The sequence below is a fragment of the Peromyscus leucopus genome, chromosome 19 (genome assembly GCF_004664715.2).
Source record: "Peromyscus leucopus breed LL Stock chromosome 19, UCI_PerLeu_2.1, whole genome shotgun sequence".
Classification (NCBI taxonomy): Eukaryota; Metazoa; Chordata; class Mammalia; order Rodentia; family Cricetidae; genus Peromyscus; species Peromyscus leucopus.
The window spans coordinates 34,855,871-34,879,849 of record NC_051079.1 but is presented as its reverse complement, the minus strand read 5'-3'; positions in this window follow the sequence as shown (position 1 = coordinate 34,879,849).

Below are 23,979 nucleotides of genomic sequence, written 5' to 3'. Positions count from 1 at the left end.
TCCATAGGACATGAGTTATGTAGGATGTATGACCCAGAAATGACTAGGTGGAAATGACTAAGTGTCCTGCCAGGCATGCACTACCATGGGGGCGTGGTTGGAATTCCTATCACCTGACATACAGCTTCATAGGTGAAGGGAGGCTAGGCCTGCAGAACTACCATGTGGTGTCACACAGTGGCCGAGTACTGATGCCAACAACCTTGAGGCTGGGCTACCACCAGCCTCTGCCAAGGGCTTTGGTTGGCAACCATAAAGCTTGGTCTGCCCCTAAGAAAGGAATGTACTAAAGATGGAGCCAGGAAGCCTTCCTTTCTGTGTTAGCAATGGGAGTCTATGGCTACTCCCAGTCTGCATGATAAGTCAGTTCAAAGACACCAACTTTGTGACCATAAGAGTCCCCTGTTATCGTAGGCCAAACACTGTCAGTGTTACAGGTTTTCTCTTCCTGCTCACAAACCCTGGTTGTGTAGAGCAGGTCCTTCCAACTTTGCTCGGTCCCCTGTAACAGGAACCACACACTAAGGCTGAGGCATTATCTCTGGATCGTGGGCCTCTTGAACCCGGGCCAAGAGTCTTGGGCACCACAGAAGTGGGCTTACTAACCAAACAACCAACATTTGATTTGAATTTCCAGTATAAATAAATAAAGATGAGAGAAATGGCAATGACCAGAAAGAGTCTCTGCATTCTACTTGGCTTTGAGATAGTGAGAAGCTGGAGTTTGGGACCACCATCTCTGAAAGCACCAACCAGAGATTCTTCTGGGTCTCCAGACAGGTAACAGGCTTTCTTGACCGGGAATCAGTGGGTGTATGAACTTCCTGAAACCATGTACATCATGTGTGAATTGCCCATACCATGTACAAGTACCAGTAAGCATCATGAGCATGGTGAGCATCACATTTCTACTGGGGACTCCAGGGGTTCCTGTGGGTAGCCTACATGGATCCACAGTTTTCTTGTACCTTGAGAGAACCATGACCTAAAACTGCCTGTAAATCTGAGCCCCGAGGAAGATATCCCTCAGTTCTTGTTTCCTGAGGAGTCAGGGCCGTTGTTCCCATACTGCCATGATCTGTTAACACCTGCCTCAAACTTAGCTTGAGGGCTATGGCACAGTTCTAGAACTGGTATGCAGTCTTTCAGAAACTGGCAGTACTTTCTCCCTGACTCTTATGAGGCCACTTCACCCCACCCTTCCTGGCCCTTCTTTCACAGTTTCTAAGGTAGAAACAGATACTCCTCTCAGTTTAGTATGGGTACCAATGAGATTGCCGCAAAGCCTCCTCAGACACAGAGCACAAGGAAATTCAGAGACCTCTTAGCATTCAGAGTCCTTCTGAACTGAAGGAGCTTCTTCGCCCCAGGAAAAGAACGTAACATTCACACAGAGTTGAGTGAGCTACATAATCCTGTCTTAATAGAAAGAATACCCCTAGAGGTAAATGGGGCTATCAGCAAGACCTGTTGTAACAGAGAGACTACCCCTAGAGGTAAACGGGGCTGTCAGCGAGACCTCCAAGCTGCAATGGCCTCCAAGCCAGGGGAAATGTAACAATAGCATAATTATAACAAGTCAGTTAGCAGCAGCACAAGTGTGTGTGTACATACACACATGCACGCACGCACGCACACACGCACACACACACACACACACGCACGCACACACACACACACACACACACACACCACACACACACGCACACACACACACACGCACGCACTCACACACACAAAGGGGGAGAGAAAGCAGCTTCGGAAGCTTGGGAATTGGGGCTATGGAAGTGCCAAGGGGTCCTCAGAGAGCCTCTCCTCTTGCTGCTCCTGAATAGATAGATGCCCTGAGGGTCCTTGGCTGCTGGTAGGCTTCCGCGGAGTGCGGGTTGAAGGCTTCTCTCCACTGAAAGCTCAGATGCCCTGCCAAGCATCCCGGCTGTGCAGCTGTTCCACTTGGGATGAGAACCAGAAACCACTGCCAATCAGAAAACTTCAGGGCCACGCCATTTCTGCGGTGCTCGTGCGCCTAGAAGAGTTCCAGGCCCGGGGTCCCCCTCTTCTGAGAGTGCAGACATGTCACGGCTCTCCTCACTTCCGAGCTGCTCTCTCAGTAGCTGTTCAGTTTCTGGACTTAACCCCACCCCCACTCCCCATCCCACCCCCACTCCCCCCTCCCGCCACCGCCTCCGCACTGGGCCTTGTGAGCTTTCACCCAGCTACACTGGCACGTCAACGGGTATTGTCATTGTGCTGGTCTTGTTTAGGTGGCCATATTGTTTAGATTTCACAGGTCTAGTGTCCCTGACACACATAGAAGACACTGTCTTGTAGCAGATTCCCTGGTCCTCTGGCTTTTACAACCTTTCTGCCCCCTCTTCCGCCATGTCCCCTGAGCCTTAGGTATCAGGACTGCATAACGGATGGCTAATTAGCCTTGGGCACCCCAGATAGTTGTTCACGGCATTTGGACCATTTCTGTAATGATCTTCATCTACGACTGCAAAAGCAATGTTTCTTTAACAGTGCCTTGTGCTCTCAGTGGGAACCTTGGCGCTCACTTCTATCATCCTGTCCATCTGCAAGTCCCAACAGGTGTCAGAGTGCCTGGAGCAAGCCAGTGAAGCAGCAGCCCAACCTCACCCGCCCCCCCACGACCAGAGAGGGTGCAGCCAATGTCACAAGGCTGGGTTTTCATGAGAGCAGGAAATCTGTGTTTATAGGTGAAATGGTCTATTTATAAAAGAGTAGCTATGCAGGACAAACTTGGCCTGGGGCTACTGTCTGCTCCCCTTCCTCTGAGGAGGAAGCTCCCGGAGTGGACTGTACTGCACCACCCCAGCCCCAGCCTCCGAGCATACTGCTAATGCATGGAAGTCACACAGGGCACAGTCGGGGCCGTCATCCAGAGCAGCTGCTGCTAGGACGTCCTGAAGCTCAGGAAGTTATTTCCTTCTTTACAGAACATAAAACCCACAAAGCCACAAACACCCTGATCTGAGCAATGAGTGGAGTCTTTCCATGGACACCCTTTCGGATTTGCACCAGAGTATCATTTCCTCGCCAGCTGTGGGAGAAATGGCCCCTGGCTTTGTCTCATAGGGCCATGTTGGAATAGTAGCAGCCCTAAGGCATTTAATAATACTCTGAAAACAGATAATCGTAGTAGCTCAGTTATGGCATTACTAAAATAATATGTGCTGGTGCTGCTGCTGTGAATCCCTAAGACACCCTATGGCGTGACACTCTTGTTGTACGTCTGTGAAGTTCTAGAAACACCCACTCTTTCCACTATTTCATTACCTCAGCTGAGATGCAGCTAAGGAATGAAAATATTGAGATGGCTCAGAGCCTCACATGATGACACAAGCCTGTCATCCCAGGGAAGCCTGACATCCCTGTCCACTCAGGAAAGCTGAGGCAGGATGAGTTCAAAGGCAGTGTGAGCTGAATAGTGAGGCCCCATCTCAAAAAATAAGAACAGGGAAAGGAGGAGAAAGAAGAGAGAGGAATTAGACGCCCCAGCCTTAGTCGGACTTAGGATTCAGATACAGATGCCTCATCCACCTGTCTCTAAATGAGGCCTCCCTGGGTCCCACAAATTCTACACTCTTTTAAAACCCCCTCCGACCACCCCACCCCCACACCCCACCCCACACACCCAACCACACTTCTCTTCCTCCATTTATCCCTTTTCGGGACATTAGAGAAAATATTTAAAGGTCTCATTATCATAACAACCCATTACAATGTTTCCCTGACAAAATGTAAATATCAAAACGGTTGTTTTGCTCCAGAGATGATTTGTTGTGAATAAACTGAGCCCGAATCCTCCTCCATCAATACACTCTGGACATCACTGATCAAATACCTGGGCACTTGTCTCCCACACAGTCCTTCAGGCCCATGATACTTGTGATTGGTGAAGTGTTGGTCTGCATCCACATCCATCCATCCAAGTACACAAACAAAGCAGTTACCTGTTTCTTTATGATCCTGTGAGGCATAGGCAGTTTGTACTGAGCGAGACATAACTCTTAACCCAGCACCTAGGAAGTAGATGCAGGACGATTGGAATTTCACAGTCGTCCTTAGGTATACAGTGACTTTGAGGGCAGCCTGTGATATATGAGACCTTGAAACAAATGAATAAATAAATAAACATATAAATAAAGATTCTTTTAAAAAAAGAACATTTCTAAATTGTCAGAATAAAAATATGGGGGAAGACCCATATTAATAATTACCATCTCTAGCATTGCACAGTCCAGCTTTGCTTTTGAGCACAGGAATACCATTCATGACTTTACTTTCTCAACTCTTTGACTAGCCAACCAATTCACAACTGTTCATCTCTGCCACCATCTTCAAAAGGCATCTTTAAAGGAATGCTAGAGATGCCTGGTCTGAGCAGAGTGTGGTAGCTCATTCTTGTAATCACAGAACTTGAGAGTAGAGATAGGGGAATTTCCACTAGCTGGAGGCTAGCCTGGTCTATATAGTGAGTTCCAATCTACCCAAGGCTACAAGAAAACAAAGACAAAAATAAAACAAAGCCAAATCATTATATCAAAAAAATTAAGCAAACACATAATATTAGCAACAATGTATTTTATCTTAAAAAAAAAAAAACAGTAAGAAACTAGGTTTTAAGCATTCCCAGAACTTGGCCATCATGTGGACTAATATATGTTAACTTGATTTTGCTATTATACACTGATGCATTCAGTCCATATTTCTAAGTATCCTTTTGTATGCAATAAATATGTGCAATGTCTGTTAAGTAAATGAAATGCAAAAAATATCTGGGTTCCTTACCAATCAACAAAAAAGTTTGTGTGTATGTGTATATACACACAAGTACACAAAAGAAATGTATAAATTGTTAAACTATGTAATGGAGATAGTAAATTCTCTTGAGCTTAAGAAAAGGCAAAAGGAGGATGGTAAGGGCAGGAAAAATCAGGGAAACTTCTTGTAGGAGGTGTTACTTAATCTAGAACTTGAGGGATAAGAACAGTATATTGGACCTTCAGCATTAGGAACAATCCTGTCCCTAACCTGAGATGAAAAAGCAAAGGGAACCAATGAAACTAAGGAAAAAAAAATAGATAATCCAATGAGGAGATTGGGATGCTTTTAAATTCAAAATCCATTAAAATGATTTTGTTTTATTATTATTTTAAATGATATGTAAATTTGTGTATTTATGTGAGTATATGCACATGAATGCAGGTACCTGTGGTGTACAGAAGGGGGCACCAGATTCGCTGACACTAGAGATACAGGTAGTGGTAAGCTGCCCAGTGTGAGTGCTGGGAACCAAACTTGTATCTTCTGCAAGACCAGTACATGCTCTTAACCACTAACCCATCTTTCTAGCTCCTAAATTCAGCACCTTTTAGAACTTAGTTTAAGCAAGACTATTCTGGTGGTAGTACTCAGACTGAAGACAAAGCACAAAGGATCCAGAAGGATAATAACAATAAAAAACAAAAACAAAACGATGAACCAAGCAACTGATATAAACGGAATATTTTTGTTTCTACGAGTTTCACACAAACATATAAACACATTTGAAGAGTTGTAACAGTCAGTTTTAGCAGTCTGAACCAACCAAGATACTGATACCTTGATACGACTCAATGTGAAATGTCTCCCATAGCTTCCTGCTTGAAAACTTGGTTCACAGTTGATGGACCTACTTTAGTAGACTGTGAAGACTTTAGGACATGGAACCTCCTTGGGTCACGGGGGTGACCCTCGGAGGTTAAATCTTCCTGTAGTTCCCATCTGCTTCCTGACCCACCACAATGTAACAATCTACATTTCTCACTGCCATAGACAGGTCCAGTCCATACTCACTAGGTTTCCTTGTTTTTGTGCTTATAGCGATGTAGTACAACATATTAGAGGGTGAATTGTAGAGGATTTCACTTCATGGTAACCAGGAGATAGGAGGAGGCCAGAGTTTCAATATCCTCCTCAAAGGCATAACCAATGACTTAACTTTATTCCTCCAAGTCCTATCTCCTGACAATTCTTCCACCTTTCAGTAGTAGCATGGACTAGGGTCAAGTCATCAACACATGGGTCGCTGGAGAACATTCAAGAGACAAACTACAACTCACCCAATACAGTGGCTATCTAAACAGCCACATGGTTATTCAGGGTATCTATGGATATCTATATGTACCAAGTAATAATCAATTGTCCCTAAAATTCTTATGCATATCTATTCACACTTCTGGCAATGTGGAGAGGGAAAAGTCACCTTACTGAAGAGATGTTCATTCTAGACTCTCCCTCAATGAAAACAGTTGAATTCAACTCAAGAAGTTCATCCACCACATTAGTTGACTGCTGTATATTGAGTTCCAAGCAGCAATTTTCCCACCATGTCCTAGAAATAACACTATCAGCAATGACAATATTGTACCCTTATAAAACGTTCCTTAACCAATCAATCAACTCACTTTTACAACAATGTCATTGCATAGTTCTGTGGGCTAACCTTATATCTACTATACTAACTGGGAACCCAAAGTTTAGGGGCATATTCTGAACTTGAACTAGATACACTGACTCCTTTCCAAAAAGCTCTTTGGAATATTTCAAAAACAAAACTCGTTTCAAAGGCAACCATTTATTCCAAATATGCATCACAGTGTTTGATATCTAAGCAAAGGGAAAAGGGCAATCATGCATATGTTATTTCTTATCTTGCCTCATTACACAATCAAATTAAAGTTCCTGATACATGGAAGAGTGAGCCCCATTCTTGGTTTTGTTTTTGTTAATTTCACAATGGAGTTTCTGGTCTACTAATCAACCTCACGCCTGGCTTTTCCTCTCCTGGAGTGCTCACTCAGGAAGGAGAAAACTCTGCTAGAGGAAGCTAACAGGGGGCTCTAGGTCATAGAGTCTGAGTGGGCCCAGCATCTCTGCCTGCCCCTTAACCTCTTAAGGACGGCCTCTGATGTCCCATCCTGGTCCCTCCTGAGGAGGGCCTGCAGCTTCAGGAGGAAGAGAAAGCATGAGCAATTTCCTCCCTCATTTAATTCACTCAAAAAGGTATGTCCAGGCTTCCTCTAGGCTCCGTTACAGCCCCTTCCTTATTCTTGGAAACACCCTCATGATTTTTAAATAGAAACTTTGCTCTTCAAAACTAACCCTTCCAGAAGCAACCCATCTCTTGTGCTGAAAAACAAGCCCTAGGGACAAAAGACTGTCCAGGAACAGAGGTCCTCTGTGTAGTGTGGTCCGGGCTCCCTCCTTCCCAGCAGTCCTGACTCTGAGTCAGGGAACGGCCATGCTCAGCTCCTAGAAGGGCTTTCATGGGCTGGAGGTTTTGCTTGCTTGTTTGTTTTGTTTGGCAGTTTCTTGGATGTACACTGTTTTGGTTTTCTTTTTAATTTTTGCAAAAGTCTACTTATATACTTAGACCTTTTAAAACAAATTATTATTCTGGGGACGGAACCCAGGGTCTTGCACATTCTAGGCAAGTGTTCTCTCACTGAAATATGTCCCTGGTTTCATTTAATAGTTCTAGTTCAAAAGGCAAAATGGCGGGCCTGGGGAGATGGCTAAGTAGCCAAGATCACTTGCTGTTCTTGCAGAGAACTGGAGTTCACCTATGGTGGGCTGCTTACAATGCCTGTAGCTCCAGCTACAAGAATCCAACACCCTCTTTTGGCCTCTGTGGGTGCCTGCAGTCACATGCCCATATATGTACATACAGACTTGCAATAAAAAATACTGAAATGTTAAAAAATATATTTAAAGGCAAAAGTGATATTAAAATGAATATGTAAAGACATCCCACATCTGTACCCTCACTTCCCCGTATCTCCCCTTCCATAGAGAGAGTGGTTTAATAATTCCTTCCCCTTTCTCCTTTTCTTCTTGAACAAGCGTTCTCATTGGGTCTTCTAGCACTCCCAAGATGGGTGAATACTAGTTTTTGAAAGTGAAAAATTCTTAGTCTTTTGTATATAAATCACAAATATACATTATGCATACAGGACACAAACAGATGTTCACGGTATTAAAATTTCATGGCAAGGTAGGGATTAGGGGGAAAAACGTCTTAAGAGTCTTGAGAGGGTAGTAACGTGGGGAGGTGAACATCACTGCTACAGAAAGCCGCACACAGCATGCCCTCTTCAGCACTTTCTTTCCCACTTTATGATGCAGCCTAGGGACCTTTCCATATCAATTCATACAGATTTACCTCATCGTTTTTTATAGCGCCTTAGAATTCCACTGTGCAGGTGAACCATTATTTATTTAGCCATCTCCCTATTGATGGATACCGGGGTTTATTCTAACCTTTGACTACTGCAGTGCCTTGAGGGATGCGCCTTTTACACCCACTGAACACATGCCCAGGCAACCGGGTTGTATGTCTAAGACTGAATTATTTCAAAACATGATCACACGTGGCCACATTTCCATTACTTGCACTCAGACCCTCCACACATAGATCATGTAATAAGAAACAAATTGCCTCTACGTGACTATCTCCGATCATTCCGGAGGTGTCTGCATACCGGTTGTTGAACCAGAGATAAGGTGGACACTCACTTCTGGGTTCTTCTCTGGGATATGCTAGATCTATAGTTTACACAGTGTTGAAGAAGGGTGACAGGGCCATCGACTTAACGGAGAGAGGGCTGTCTGTGACTCTGTATCAGGGAGAGAGGGTGGCTCTGCATCTTGGCATCGCATAGAACTTGACATGGTTTCCCCACAGTCTGGAGCCTCCAACTTGCGCGCTGGAATCTTGCGGTGAAGCTGATTACAAACTAGTCATGGCTTTCTAAGGCCTGGGAACAAAGGGCCCTGAGTAGCGAGGCCACGCTGCATGGAGTACCCAGGCTGCCACATAATCAGCTTTCTTCCCTATCATCTCACGCTGCAGCCACCCAGGAAGGGAAGTCACCTTTCCCTGAACACTGCGGGAAAGCACTGCCCCCTCTTCCCACGGCATGGGCAGGCAGGACCCCAGCAGGTGCACTGCTCTCCGCGTGGTCTGGCTCCCCCTGTGATCTGGCCTGCAGTTAGTTAATTGCTAGCTCCTGACACATTTATGCTTAACACCACAACCAACTCGATGAAGATTTTATTTGATCCTTAAATTATTTAAGCCAACGTAATCATATTTGCTTTCAACAGAAATCTGCTGTATTCATGAGTTTGAAAGTAGTCTAATAAAGCCTCTAGGTGGCTCAATGCCACTTGGGGCTCTGCTAGTATCCCCTGGTGGAGGCCTCCACCACAGTAGGAGCAGTAGCCCCCCCCCCCCCCCCCCCCCCGGTCTCCGTGAAGCTTGTTAACCAAGGTCAAATAAATCACAAAGCACCGAAATTTTATGCAGCATTACAGTCACATCTGAGCTATTGCTGGGCAGGATTCTGACTTTGTAATTTATTCAAGACTTCCTCTCCTTCATCTCCCAGGCAGCTTCCTGAGAGAACAGTGCTCCGGCTTCATTCTGTAAGCAACCCCGGACTCCCACCCAGCCCGGCTCGCAGCCTGGTTTTTGGTTGAATGAAGGAACGTACATAAATAAGCAAACATCTGCCATAAACATGACTGCAGAGATGAAGCGGGCGGGCCTGGCCCCTTCTCTCTCCTCTGCAGCTTCTGGGAGCGCAATAAGGCTGCATGCCCTCAAGAAAGGTAATGGAAGGGTCGAACCACGCTATGCATCACAGTTCCATTTGCTCTGCCTACGGTGTTAAAAATGCAGGTTTTTCATACTGAAAGAGAGGACGAGGCACGAGTGCTTTGGTATGTCAACTGCCACAACACTTCCCCTACCCACGCGGACCTGGCTCGCTCACTGCGCCTCCTCTGCCCCCACAGCCCACTGGTTTTTCATTCATGATACAAACAGTGGAAACAGATGTCAAGATTCAAGTGTTTCCTTCCTCTCCTTGGCGGCCCCCCCCTCACACACACAGACGCCTCCACCCACCCGTGGTTGTTCTTAAGCCCTCCAACAGCAGACAGATCTCTCTCATGCTCGTACCCACTCTCTCCTTATTTCCTCTTGTTCTCTGGCTCCCGCTCTCTCAGCCGTTCTTCCCTGCCCTGTCTGTTCCCAGTCAACACATTTTTCTCCCATCTGTCCTTCAATTTCAAAGACAGGTGTGACAGAAATCAGTAGGCTACCCAAGTATTAGAAGAAATGACCAGATCCTTAAAAAAAAAGAAAGAAAGAAAGAAAGAAAGAAAGAAAGAAAGAAAGAAAGAAAGAAAGAGAGAAAGAAAAAGAAAGAAAGAGAGAAAACACCTATGTGGGGTCTAGGCATGATGGGACATACCTGTAACATACCTTGAGAGGCTGAGGCGTATGGATGGCAAGTTCAAGGCCAGCCCTTGTATCATAGGAGAACTATCAGGTTATGTCTCCTAGAAATAAATGCCAGAAGCTACACCCATAAAATCTCACCAACGTGGCTGCCTAAACACAAGCTGAACAAGGCTGATACCAACAGATGTGATAAAGTGGATGGGGAAAGCCCGTGAGGCCTCAACCCTCGAAAAAGAACTATAGGCAAGGAAATCATGTTTCCCAGGGAAGAGCACACCAGTTAGTTATCTAACACCAAATAGTTATCTAACACCAAATAGTTAACCCTGAAAACATGTACAGACAGTTACAGGCTATGAGAACATTATACAGACTGAGTGGGTTGGATTTACGTATTTTATGTGCTTAAGAATATATACCTTATATATTTATATTCATATAATTATGTGTAATATAAATATATTTTTCTTTGTTGATATATGATATATATGAGGCCATGGATTTGAAAGAGAATGGTGGAGTCTATGGGAGGGTTTGGAGGGAGGAAAGGGAAGAGGGAAATGATGCAATTATATTATAATCTCAGAAAGCAATGAAAAAATCAAGGGGAGCATGGCGGGGTGACGGAGTGCTCACTCAGCACACAGACCCTAGGCTCCATCCCCAGTGACACACACACACAAAGGACTGTGTGGGGACTGTGTGAAGTTCTCCTCCTAAACGTTAAGGGTTAGAATGTGTCTTTGACAATTGTCTTCCCTTAGTCTTTTCTGCATCTAGGGAATTCTGAATCTTAAACTTCTCCCTCCATAGCCCACTCTGGCCTGGCTGCCAAGGCTCTATCTAATGGGCCAAACAATATTGCCAGATGCGAAGGCCTCCAAGAGAGGCCTAGGTCTCCAAATGGTTTACTGGTTACTTATTGTTATTATTACTGGCTAAAGGATTTTCTCTGGGTTACAGACTCTTAGAAGTCGAAGGCTAGCTTTATCCCATCTCTAGACAATGCCACACAGTCTCAATATTGCCCCCTGGTCAATGACAGCATGGGTGACACTCTGAGGAGGAAAATGTGTGATAGTTCTCCTGGTTACCCTGGACCAGTTCTTCCTTCCTTTTTACTCACAATTCCAAAGAAAACGGTCCAAGGTACTATGAGGGCAGCATCTTGAGATGAGTGTGTGCTAGCTGGAGCAGCCCAGATGAATCGTAACATATTATCCTAGCCTGTCATGTTGCCGCAGGGTATTAAACTCAGGGCAGAGTGCTCTCCTGAGACCCTCCACTGCATTGCAAGTGGTTTATGAAAAGTTAGCCTTGGGGGCCTGACTTAAACTGAGTCCTGGGCATCTGTTGTTTCTTGTTGCCTGTCTCTCAGAAATCAACTTCATGAATGTGTGTGTGTGTGTGTGTGTGTGTGTGTGTGTGTGTGTGTTCTGCCTCAGTAGACTCAGTTAGGAAATAGTGCACAATGAACCTAATTCACAGGAAGACTCATCACCTTATATATTACATTGAAGAAAGAAAATGCACTCAAAGTGTACATGAACTCTAAATCAGCCTTGTGCAACATCCTGCAACTCCCCAAAATTATTAATGGGATGTAATTGGGTCAATTCACAAAGAAGAGAAGTCTTATTTATTCTATTTCTTTCTTATACAAACATATATCAATGTGCAAGGCTCTGTGTGCCAGAGTGGAAAAATATACAAGATGGAAAGTCACGGCAGTAGCAACCATAATAAATAAGCTTATTGAGCCGGTCAGTTCTCCATGGGTCTGGCCTACTTGCTTTGTATGATAGTCCAATGTGGTAGTTTCTGTTGTGCTCATCTTACAGTTGAAAGGACTGATATATAAAGACGCTAAGTAACTTACCTAGAGGCAAATGCCCACGCCAGCGTTTGTACCCAGAAAACCTGACTTCAGCACCTACATCCTTAACTGCTGTACCGAGGAGTTTAACAAGCACTGTGTGTGGCAGAAACAGTGAATGGGGTCCTTAAAACCATCTAAACTAAATAACTACAGGACTGCAGAGGAGACGGAGATTACTCAGGAGGCAGAGGGACTGGAATCCCAGCCACGGCTCAGGAAAGAGGTGGCATTTGTGCTCAGCCTCAATAATCGGTGGGTTTGAAATGCTGGGACTGTCGGATGAGCTTTCCAGGTGGCCGCTGTGGTCTTAGCAGTGACAGGCAGCAGGGGCCTTGTGGAGGAAGAGGAAACTGTCCCACAAGAGAGTTCCGGGAGAGTCTTGTGTGGTAGAAGAGGAGAGTGTGTGTGTTTTATATTCCGAGCGTTTTAAGGTACGATTCGGTCACACGGGAGCATACAATTGGCAGAATGTCAGAGCATATGTTGGGGTGCTAGGAAAAGTGACAGGGCTGCGAACACTTAGCAGTGGGTGTCAAAGGGGGGGTCACTCCTCTGCCGTGGCTTTCAAAACTAGAATATAATTTTTAATAAGCTCATGCCCTAAGCAGGCTCGGTTCCATTTCGGGTTGCTTTGTTTCTTGAGACAAAGTCTTGCACGTAGTCCTGGCTGTCTTGCTACTGGCTATATAACTAGGCAGTTCTTAAACTCATGGCAATCCTACTGCTCCATCCTCTGGAGTGCTGGGATTTCAGTTCAGTTTTTAAGGTGAGGTGCCATCAAGTTCCAAAATAACTTGACTAAGCTCCTCAAGCTGACCAGTGACCAGTCAGTGACTCTGTCCTCTTTCTCCAGTCCCTGGGCATGCCCTGCTGGAGATAGCTGGAAGCTTCCTTAAGTTTAACAGCATATCATATCACTGAAAGGACCATCTGTAAGACAATGTGGCCTCTGATGGACCATTTGGGACTGTCCCAGGCCCAGGTTTTCGGGCAGAATGATTTACACACAGGAGAGCTAGTCATTGGCAAGTCTGGGCAATGTCGATAGAAGTGGGATGCAGCGATCGGCCAGTCCAGGCTTCGCTGGCCGCTCTGGCTGTCAGTTGTGGGAAGATGCATCAAGTGCTGGAGATCTCAGTGGGTGTGAAGCCAGGAAGGGCTGGTCAGAAGCACCTGAGGGAAGAAGTGCAGTCATCTATGGGATGGTCATCAGTCTCCTGGTTTGTGCGGAGCAGAAGAAGCCGAGAGTAAGTGTGTCAAGAGGAGATGAAGTCCTGAGTGAATGTGTATTGTTGACATGGGCACAGCCATGCCAAGGACCCAGTGCCTCAGACATAGGTTGGGTTGGCAAAGCCCTCCCCATACAGATCAGGTTCAGAACTGGCAAAGGCTTCCCTCAGTCCAAGTGAGAACATGGACAGCGCGTGCAAGTACAAGTGTTAAAGGATTGACAAGCGTGTGCAAATACCAGTGTCAAACGATTGACTAGTGTGTACAAAAAAATGGCAACTGCAGCTTCCTCCTCCCTGAGGCTTCCAGCCTGAAACTGCTGACAAGCAAACCCCCTCACTGTTTGGGCTGTTCACGATAAACTTGCTGAGGTTCTGGGTTGCAGTTCCATCAGGGCCCGCACCGCCCACCCGATCCTGACTTTTCTGCACACGAGTCTGTGTGTCTCTCCTTTCTTTATTCCCCCACTGCCCCAGTGCGTGGCAGCTACCCACCAATCCCACAGTTCCCCAGAGTTTTCTTGAGTGGGAGTAGCAGGAAATATTAGATAGAAGGATTTAGAGTGTGGAGATAAACAGATAGAAAATACAGGATAGCTTCGAGAGGACCCTCGAGAGGATCCGGAACCTATTCCAACGGGCCCTGAGTGTCTAGGGTATTTATAGAAACACCGAGGGGTGGAGCAAAAGACACTCCACACCACCCCCAGCACAGCCAAGTGCAGACCATCTCAGACACCTGCACTCAGGCCCGTGGTCCTAATCATCCTCTCTATGCAGACCTGCTGGGTAAAGCCACGAGGAACCTGAAAATGGACTCCCACACCCCAGGCCATGCAGGACAGGGTGCTGGATCGCACAGGTTTTGGGTTCTTCCTTGGCTTTACTCTTTAGCAGGGGAACGGATGGTAGTGAGCAGCATTACCAAATGCTTCCACTTCCTCTGGCTTCCCCCTTCCTTGTCCTCGAGGGAGTTCAAAGGGTTTTGTTTTGTTTTTGTGTTTTAACAAAGGAAGCGAGACAAAGCAAAACATAGAAATCTCTGGCACAGTGTGTGTCAGCCGCGTGTAAGCAAGAGGGGAGGGTGCTGTCCTTGCAGAAGGGCAGCTGGCACTAGTCTCTGTTCTGCTTGGGTTGGTGGCTAAGCAAAGGGATCAAACCAGCAAAGAGCAACAAGACTCCCGTTCTTGGGCACGAGACCGTATCAGGCAAATTAATTGGGCTTCTGCTCTCAGCCAAAAACGTATCGCAGCCCGCACCGGGCATGACGAAGAAAATGGCGGCACGCGCCAAGTTAGTCGCACATCCCATAATAAATTCTCCATCCATGCCGGGCGAAAAGAAAGCATTTTTTTTTTTTTTTTACACGTTCATTTGTCAGACATCTTGGGCATACTGAGGTGAGAGAGCTAAGAGATAGCGGAGCTCAGAATAGCTTAGCATTGCGTGGGAAGGGTGATGAAATGATGGCACTCTGAGTGGTGACAGACCCTGAAGTTTGTGTTTTGTCACTCTGCGAAGCATGCCTTGGGAGGTTCGCCGTTTCCAGCGTTCCTTCCCCATATCCCCATGTTTTCCTCACACGAGTATGCACATTGTCACACATTGTACTTCAATTCTGTATGTTTTTCCTCAGAGCCACACAAGCCTTGTTGCTCGGTGATGGCTGTGAGGCCTTGCCCCTGGGCTAACCACTGGGCTAACCTCCCTGGTGCATCTTTGTCAAGGGACCACCAGTGCAGAGGCCTCCTAGGTTCAGGCTGGGCCTCCTCCTTCAAAGACCAGGGACCCTGCTAACCTTTTGGAGGAAACACCTCCCCTAACCTGGGACACAGAATGCCCTGGTATCCCTTTCTGCCCACACAGAGTTCTCAGAAGAAGCCAGGTGATATTATCTACTGAGCTGAAAGGAAATTGCCTCCCATCTTTCTCTCCCCTGGTGATGGCAACTTTTGTATCTGCGGCATCAAACAGGCGGTTCCTCCAACTGCAGCCATATGCACAAACCCACCGCTTTTGGGCATTCCAGAGAAGAGGAGACTTCCCTGAGGGACCTCATGCAAGGCTTCCCAGAGGTGGAGACTGTGGACACTGCCTGAAGAGGGAGAAAGGCAGCCGCACACAGAAGTCAGAGCTCAACAGGCCTTCTGGAACCTGACTGGCTGTGGGGAAGAGCAGAAGGTGACAGCCCAATGTTGGCGCTCACATCTTTGATGATACTGCTTGAACGCTCCCAGTATGATGCTTTTCTATCTATCACCTCAGACTGACCATTAGATAGTTCTCATTCCCACTATGAACAAAGACTTATAGTTCTTATTCTCATTATGAATAAAGACTCCAAAGTGCGAAAGACGAGTTCTCCTCCAAAGTGGCTCGGCTGGAGTTGACATTTCTATCAGCCTGAATCCATACCTGTCCCCGCAGCTCCGTACATGCTTCTGCAGCTCCATCCCCAAAACTCATCTATTTCCACTTCTATGAGAATTATGAATTGCTTAAAACTGCCTAGTCAAGCCTGGACCCCTGAATCCTGCCGAGGAAGACGTTGCTCTACAACCTATGCAGCTAATCAAATGCTAAACTCATGGGAACCTCTTCTGATTAGTGGAGGAAACCCTTAGACTTTTAACCAGCTGAGTTATAAGAGAATCCTGCCAGCTAAGAACACGGCTTTCCCTACCCGGAAGTGTGGACTGCAAAGAGAGCCTGCAGCCTTGACCTTACACTGTGTACTTGCTACCACTTGGCTTCTTAATTTTTATTTTTTAAACAGGGGTTTCCCCTTGTGGGTTAGTTTTCTGTTACGGGAAAATATTTCCACCGTATAGTTCAAAGGCTCTCATAAGTGTCGGAAATGAAAATGTGCATGCAAGCAGAAATCGTCACCTGAGTGCCTATGGAGGCGAGCGGGCAGACAGAACAGAGGTTCATCCTGCCCACCCCACCCCACCCCACCCCACCCCACCCCCACCCACTGAGAACTTTCCAGGGAGGAGAGGCCTGGCTGAGGCGGTGAAGCAGGGACAAGAATGGAGCTCAAGCTAGTAAATGTGTCAATTTACTTGGACTCCCTGCAATTTAGAAGCTGATTTCAGAGAAAAATTGCTTCAGGCTTCAGGCTCCTTCTGTCGCGACCAACTGTGGCCCATTTTTACAGCTGACTGGCCACCATCTAAAACTGAGGGTCCCTCGTAGTCCTGGTGGGCCTTGATGGATCTTCAGCTGCCCAGAGCTGAAGGCGTAAGCATAATTACAGCTAATGGAGGCAGGCTGGGGCAGGCTCTATCCCCCACGCCACCACCCCCTGCTTCCCCCAAGTCCCCCGAAGCTGTTTGTTGATGCAGCTGTTTGTTGTGAATCCCAAGTCAACAGCTGACATGAGTCAGTACAGCTTCACACCTCTCCTGCCATCCTCACACCTCACACAGCCGTGCTGTGAATGCTGCTGCAGCTTCCTGCTCACCCCAGCTCACCCACGTGACCTCTAAAGCTACACCCCAAGTATTCACACAGAAGGAAAAGACACTGGGAGTGACCAGAGCGGGCAGGAAATCTACCCCTCACACATCAATCACAGCAGAGGCTGTTCTGTTAGCAACCCCATTCTCCGAATTGCCAGGGTGAGATTGGAGAGAAAGGGACATCGGACTGCTCTGTGGTGACAAAGAATACGTTAATTCTGACCTACTTTCCACACTGCTTTGTTTAAAAAAAAATAGTAATAATAACAGGTGTTGTTTGAAAGGTTAGATCACTGATGCACTGCCCCTTGGGTAGATGCTCATAGCCTCGTTAACATAGCCGTGGTTATTCAGAGGAGTGGCTGATCTCAGGGCTGCTTCTGCTCAAAGGGGGCCTGTTATGACGAAGTGGGCAATGGGGGAAGCTCCAGGGTGGCACTTCAGCCAGCGGGGTCATTCTGGGCCGTGGTCACTCGGGGGGACCAAAGGAAATGGAAGAGGGCCTCTGTGGGTAGGGGGCCCTGATGCAGGGTGTGGACTTGCTGACTTTGCTCTTAGTTTTACTTCACCCCTGGGATCCTGGCAGCTCCTGTGAAGAAGGCAGTGTAGACGAGATAACCTTTCCAAAGCCACCCCATGATTGTCTGCAGGCACACGTGCAGGCAGTTCTGGAAAGGTCACCCAGAAAATGCAGTGTTAAGAAGCATCCTTCCAAAAAAAAAAAGCGTGACGATTAAAACAAAGCATCCTTCTCACCGGCGCCGCAGAAACAGTTATGTTTCAGGAGAGCTTGGCTGGCCAGGGCCCGTGGCATTTGTCACCTGAGGGGAACAATGGGGCCTCTGTTGGCATTTCTGTTGAAGAAGCATGAACTTCTGCACAGCCTGGTCCTTGGTTTACAAAAAAAAAGCTTACAAAAAAAGAAATATCAGAAGAGTGCCCGTCCAGGGCAGTTTCACATCTTCTCGGGGCGCCCCAGTGTGTGCATGCAGATGAACCCAGCATGCGATGAGGTACATTGCTTTGCTCCCTAGAGCATGCTTTGCTGCAGAGCAGGCCAGAAAACAGTGAGTCGTTCCTCTTTCATTTAATGTTGAAGTAGCTGTGTTACCCATGGTTTTGAATTGAAAACTAAATACTGGACTGCGTTATAAATTGGGTCCCATGGGTTCACATGTTGGACCACCTGGTCCTCACCTGGTGATACTGTTTTGAGAGATGGTGGAAACTTTTGGGGGGGGGGTCTTCTAGTAGAGGAAGTGCATTGCTGGGGTCTTGAGGTTTAATGCCTGGCCTACCTCCTGCCCTGTTTCTGTCTCCTGGTCTGCTGAGATACAGCTGACATCTCCTGCTGTTATGGGGCCACCCACGGTCATGCCTTCCTCATCACGGCGGACTGTGGCCCTTCAAACCAAGAGCCAGACTAAACCCTTTCTCCCTTAAGTTGCTTCTCATCAGGACCTTGGTAACAGCAGCAAGGGAGGAAATCAGCACACGCTGTTTGAGTCAAGGGTACATGGTTAATGTCTCCCATAACTTCCCAGTCTCATAGAGAACCAGGGCTTCTGAGGAAGTGGCAGCTTAAGAGCCCTCTAAGAAGACTCAAAGCATCCGTATATGCTGATGTGTTGCTAGTTGGTTGATGCCCGGGCAGCTCATACTTCCTTCAAAAGGATGTCGGCCTAGGGAAGCTCTTGTGGTTAAATAGTCTAACTTGAACCCATTTTACATTCCTCCCTGATTGGACCAAGGATTATAAGTCTAACCCAACTGATAACTTTCTTCTCTCTCTCTCTCTCTCTCTCTCTCTCTCTCTCTCTCTCTCTCTCTCTCAAACACACACAGAGATTTTGCATTTGTGTGTGTGTGTGCATATATATGCACACACACATATGCACATGCACATGTAGTGTGTGTGTGTGCATGTGTGTGCACACGCATATGTGCATGCACTCACATGGAGATTATATAGAACAACTTACGGTAACTGGTTCTCTCCTCTCACCATGTAAAAGGAGGCAGGGGTCCGACTCAGGTTGTCATCAGGCTTGGTGTCAATCACCTTTACCCACTGAGACATCTTGCCAGTGGAGAAAAAAGAGAGAACAGAGAAGAATCAATTGGCCCAGTTCTCCCCCCAATCATGAATAAACAACTTTACTATTGGCAGGTGAAATTATTTATGAATGGTCATGAAGTAAACTGGGAACATAAGAACTAACTGGGTCAGCAGGCCAGCCTGAGAAATCGCTGGCTTTGGTAGTGAAAGAGACAATGGCAGACAAAGTAGGAATTTCATCTCAGTGATGGTGCATATGCCTCAGGCCCGCCAACATCTCTGGCAAACGGTTGCTAACAGCTCCCACTCAACGCCACCACCTTGAGTCCTTCTGGTCCAGTTGGAGATGACCTGGCTGCACAGTGCTGTCTGTCCTGGAACTCCCAGGGACTTTTTGGCCTTCCTCGTTGCTCCATCATAAACCTCATCATTTCCCCCGTATGTAACTTAGCTGGAAGAGGTCTTGGTTTCTTGCCTAAAAACAAGCCTGGAAAAAAGTGACCCCTGAAAGGAGAGCTGTTTCCCGAGGTCCCACAAGAACAGTGATTGTATTAGGAACACACACAATTGCGGCTGTTCTGCTTGATTAAAGGAAGGGAGACAAATGCCCTGACCCATGAGGCAATCACTAGCTTCAGAAAATGATGAGCCAGGCAGCCAAGCCAGCACCATTTGTGTGGATTGAGAAACCCAATTGCCTCAGAGGGGAAGACAGGTGTCTGATTCCTCCCACCACAACAACTGTCCAGTTGATAACTTGAGAACCTGAAAGAGTGCCAAGCACCAACCAGCTCGCCCTGTTGGTACTGCAATAGATCTAGGCTTGAGGTCAAATCCATGTTCTGCTCCTCTGAACCCGATGGAGCTGAAAGGATTGGATAAATTCATACTCTAGGCCAAGTGACAGCCATGTAGAGGTTTGTTTGCTTATCTTTTTCCTGTTTGATTTTCAATGGACATGCTCTAAGCCCAGGGAGTACACAATGTTGTTGTTGTTGTTTTATAAATACTAAGAAGTTTCTATGACATTAAATATTGTTCCCAACTTATGTCATGTGGCTGGTAGGACAAAGACAGAACAATCTATAGAATGTGAAAAAGAACTCTCAACTATTCAGAATTCAACAATCCAAACTCCTCAACCAGTTGCTCCACTTACTTTTGAAAGCATAAAAGACCAAGTGACAATTTGTTTTAGTGTCAAAGTAGGTTATGTCCCATAAGTTGCCCGTAGAGATCTCCTAAACCTGGAGGAAAGACAGCATCTTGGATGATGTGAAAATCTTTGTTATACTCATTAAACTCTGTTCTCCAAGGCACGACTGTGGCCACAAATATTTTCAAAAGATTTGAAATGGGAGAGATTTGTTTTGTTCTCATGGAAGCTGATTCATCCATGAGACCCTTCAGACCATGTGGCAATTTCTCTCCTGAGAAGGAAGATCATAGGAAAGGTTGTTTCAACTGCACATGAACTAGACACGAATCTCAAGCACTCAAAGCCATGCTTAAACTGTTGAGCATAAGCAACCAGAGATTGGGAGGAGGGGATGAAGAAACCTAGAATCACATCCCATCTTGTCTTTCAAGAACTGACTTTGGGCAAGTTCCAAGTCTCATTGACCTCAGCTGTGAAATGAATAAAATGAAAATCACAGCATATTAAAATGTTTGTCTCCAAGGAACATCTCTCTTTCAGCATTCTCTCCCCTACCATTCGGAGAGGAGACTGCCTCCCTGAATCCGGGCAAGTTGCAGAGGCATGTATTTTTGAATGAATCCCATACTCTGTGCTACAGTTTTGCCCCCAGAGGATAATCCCATCTGGCTTAATATTCCTGCGTGTCTAGTTCCAATCTACAAAGACCTTTCCCGATACAGAAAGATCCTGAAGTTTCCACCCAATTACCTAGATCGCAGCACTTAAAAACATATTTCATTCCCAGTGGGAACCCACTGACTAGACTTCAAATCATATAGCCTAGAAAGTCTCCTCTGTAGCTCAGATCCCAGGATCCTTAGTCCTAGTTAAAACCCCGGAGATCTTCCAACTTCATTTGGAGGTGAGGAAGTGGGAGGCTCAACCTGGGGAAATGATGAGGTGCTTCCTTCCTCCCGAGGTTGAGTGAGCCACCTTGTCACCGCCACTCCCACGGCCCCAGAGATCAAGGTTCAAAGGCTGGAGAAAGGGGGCAGACCACAGACAGCAGGTCTGATTCCAACTCAATCCACTGGGACAGATGCGTGTAATGCAATGTAATCAAAGTAAAAAAAAAAAAAAAAAAAAGGTATTTCTAAGCAATCATCCTTTTATGCTGGATAAGTGAACTCATCTCAAAGCATTAGCCTTCTTGTCTTTTGAATGGATTAGACAAAGGCCCTATAACATAAGCTTGGCATACCAGTTCAATAGATAGTTCATGCCAAGTACTAGGCATGAAAAACTACTTAGTAGCATGAGCTGTTGCTTTTATTGTGTCCCAAAGATCCTAACATCCTTTACCCTTCAGCTAGAGCACACAGAGCCAGTGAAACTAAGTTTACTAGGCCCCCGAGTCTCCTCTGGGAGTAGGGGTGGGCTGCGGACTTGCTGGTTCAGGGTGGGTATGATGAGGTTCATTGGCTGTGAGCCAGCGGCTCTGATTTTTTGCACCTATGACTTCACTCAAAAGTCCCCAAGCATCACTTCTACCACTGTGCAGAGAAGTGAGAAATGAGTCATGTTTACCACCCTCCTAAAAGTCCTGATAATTTTAATCACACCCAGGTTCATTAGTGAGACCTAAAATAAATTTAACTCAAGTGTGGACATTGAAATGCTCCCAAGCATAATTACAAAAGATGCTGTAGAACTGGACCCAAAGCAGAGCAGCCAGGGACTGTGTGGTATCTGTGGATGAATCAGTGGGATTATAGGCACAGCCATGCATCATTCATCTTGGTCATCTGCCAGCGGCAGAGCTGGGAACCAGTTGACAAGCCTCTCCAAGCCCAGTGTCTAGGAGGAAGAGGTAAAACAAAAACAAAAACAAAAAACAAAAAAACCCAGTAATAATTAGTATTAATTAATGCAGATTATAACCTGTACTATTTTCTAGTTTCTAAGACCAAATATCTGACCCAAAGCACTTTATGGAGAAAAGACTGGTTTGTTCTGGCTTGCTGTTGAAGGGGCTAAGATCCATCATGGCAGGGAAGACATGTCCGTGGAGATGAATGAATGAATGATGGCGTTTGCTTCCATTCTTTTCATTCAATTCAGGACCCCAACCCTTCCAGAAATGTCCTCACTAACATAACAAGAGGCTTTTTTTTCCTAGGAGATTCTAAATTCTGTCAAGGTGACAACCAATATTAACAATTAGATAACCCCTTCCGGTGGTCATGATGGAGACTATGTTCTGAACTGCAGCTTTTCTTGCCATGACATCACTATTGAGTTTCTCTCTCAGATCAGAGATCAGGCGGGCATGTCTTTCTACCCTCTGGTACCCCTCACCTGTGTCAGCCCCCTGCTCATCTCCTGGGTCTGTCTACAGCCCCTGGGAGATTCCCATCCAACAGCTGAGTACACACTTCCCAGTCACTCAATGGAGCTGTCCTGGGGATGAACTGGAGTCAGTCCAGCAAGAACTACTTTTACTAAATTCCTATGGTCCATCTCTCATCCTTAGAGGGTCCAAATTCATGTGGTGGTGATCATGGCTTGTCCATGGTTCTGGCCCTAAGTCTCTTCTATTGTCCCATTGGCTCCTCCAGCTCTGCTCACGTGTGGCTCCTCTCCTCCACTGGACCCCCAGCCATTCAAACCTTAGGCAAAGCCTTTTAATTTCCACTGAGTGTCACTTCACTTTTCTTTACGATTCAACGTTCAGTCACTGAGTGAGAGCCTAGCCTTAGGCTGTTTCCGGCATCAATGCTGTTCCACCGCTTACTACCCATGGGGCTCATTACCCCTCTGAATCTGCGTCTCCGTGTCTATAAAGTGGGAGTCGAGATTGCTCTGTCTTTATAGGGTCATCGTGAAGATGAAATGAGTTTATGTGCACAAGGCATTCAGAGCAGTGTCTGGAATGCAGTAAGCCCCCAGGTGACTGCTGCTGCGATATTATTACTGTCTTAGCCTTATCGACATCTCATGACTTGCTGGGTTTTCAGATGTTTCATCTCAGGAGAAAACAGAAACTGTCCCGTCTGTTCTTTTCTCAGGACACTGAGTTAATTCCTTAGACTCTCTTTCTCTCCCTCCTTCCCTCCCTCCCTCTCTCTCTCTCTCACTCTGTCTCTCTGCCTGTTTATTGTGATCCCAGAGTAGCTCTGTCCTTCCTGTTCGTGGGACAGTCCCTCCTTCTCTGGAACAATCTGTTTACTCGCATTTCAGTTACATCCACCCAGTCATCCACTATATAAACCCGCAGTACTGAAGTATATGTCATCACTACCACAGTGGTTAACTCCAAACAATGAAAGAAAAAGGGGGCAGGGCCAATTCTGCTGTGTCCCTCACTCTCCTCAAAGACGGGAGGCCCATAGGAGACCTCTCTGTTAAACTCTTACTTACCACTTGCGTAAAAGTTATGGAAACAATATTCCAAAGAACCACATGGATCCCTCTTCCATCCCTGGCCCCCCATCTCCTCGTCCTCAGCCCCCACAGAGTTTCTAAAGAGCCAAGTCCATCCTATGTAATATACTGGTGAAGGATATGGAGAATAGTGCCTGGGCTGTGGTCCTATGGATGTCCCGGGGGCAACTTTGGGCCTTTGTCAACCCTTTCCCACAAGGAAGACAGGAGATACTCCAGACATTTTCAAACAGTTACCAACCAGCTTCCGAGGAAAACAAAGCCTGTAAGTCAGTCGACACTTTCTTTTCTTTCTCCACCCAAGCTGTTCATGAACAAATAGATTTTGATGTCTATGACTTGAAAAGCTTTTTTTTTTAAAAGCAGGTAGCCACATCAAAAGAAGACTCTTTACTTCAAGATCTAGAGTTAGATCAAAAATTGAGAATAATTAAAGCATAAGATG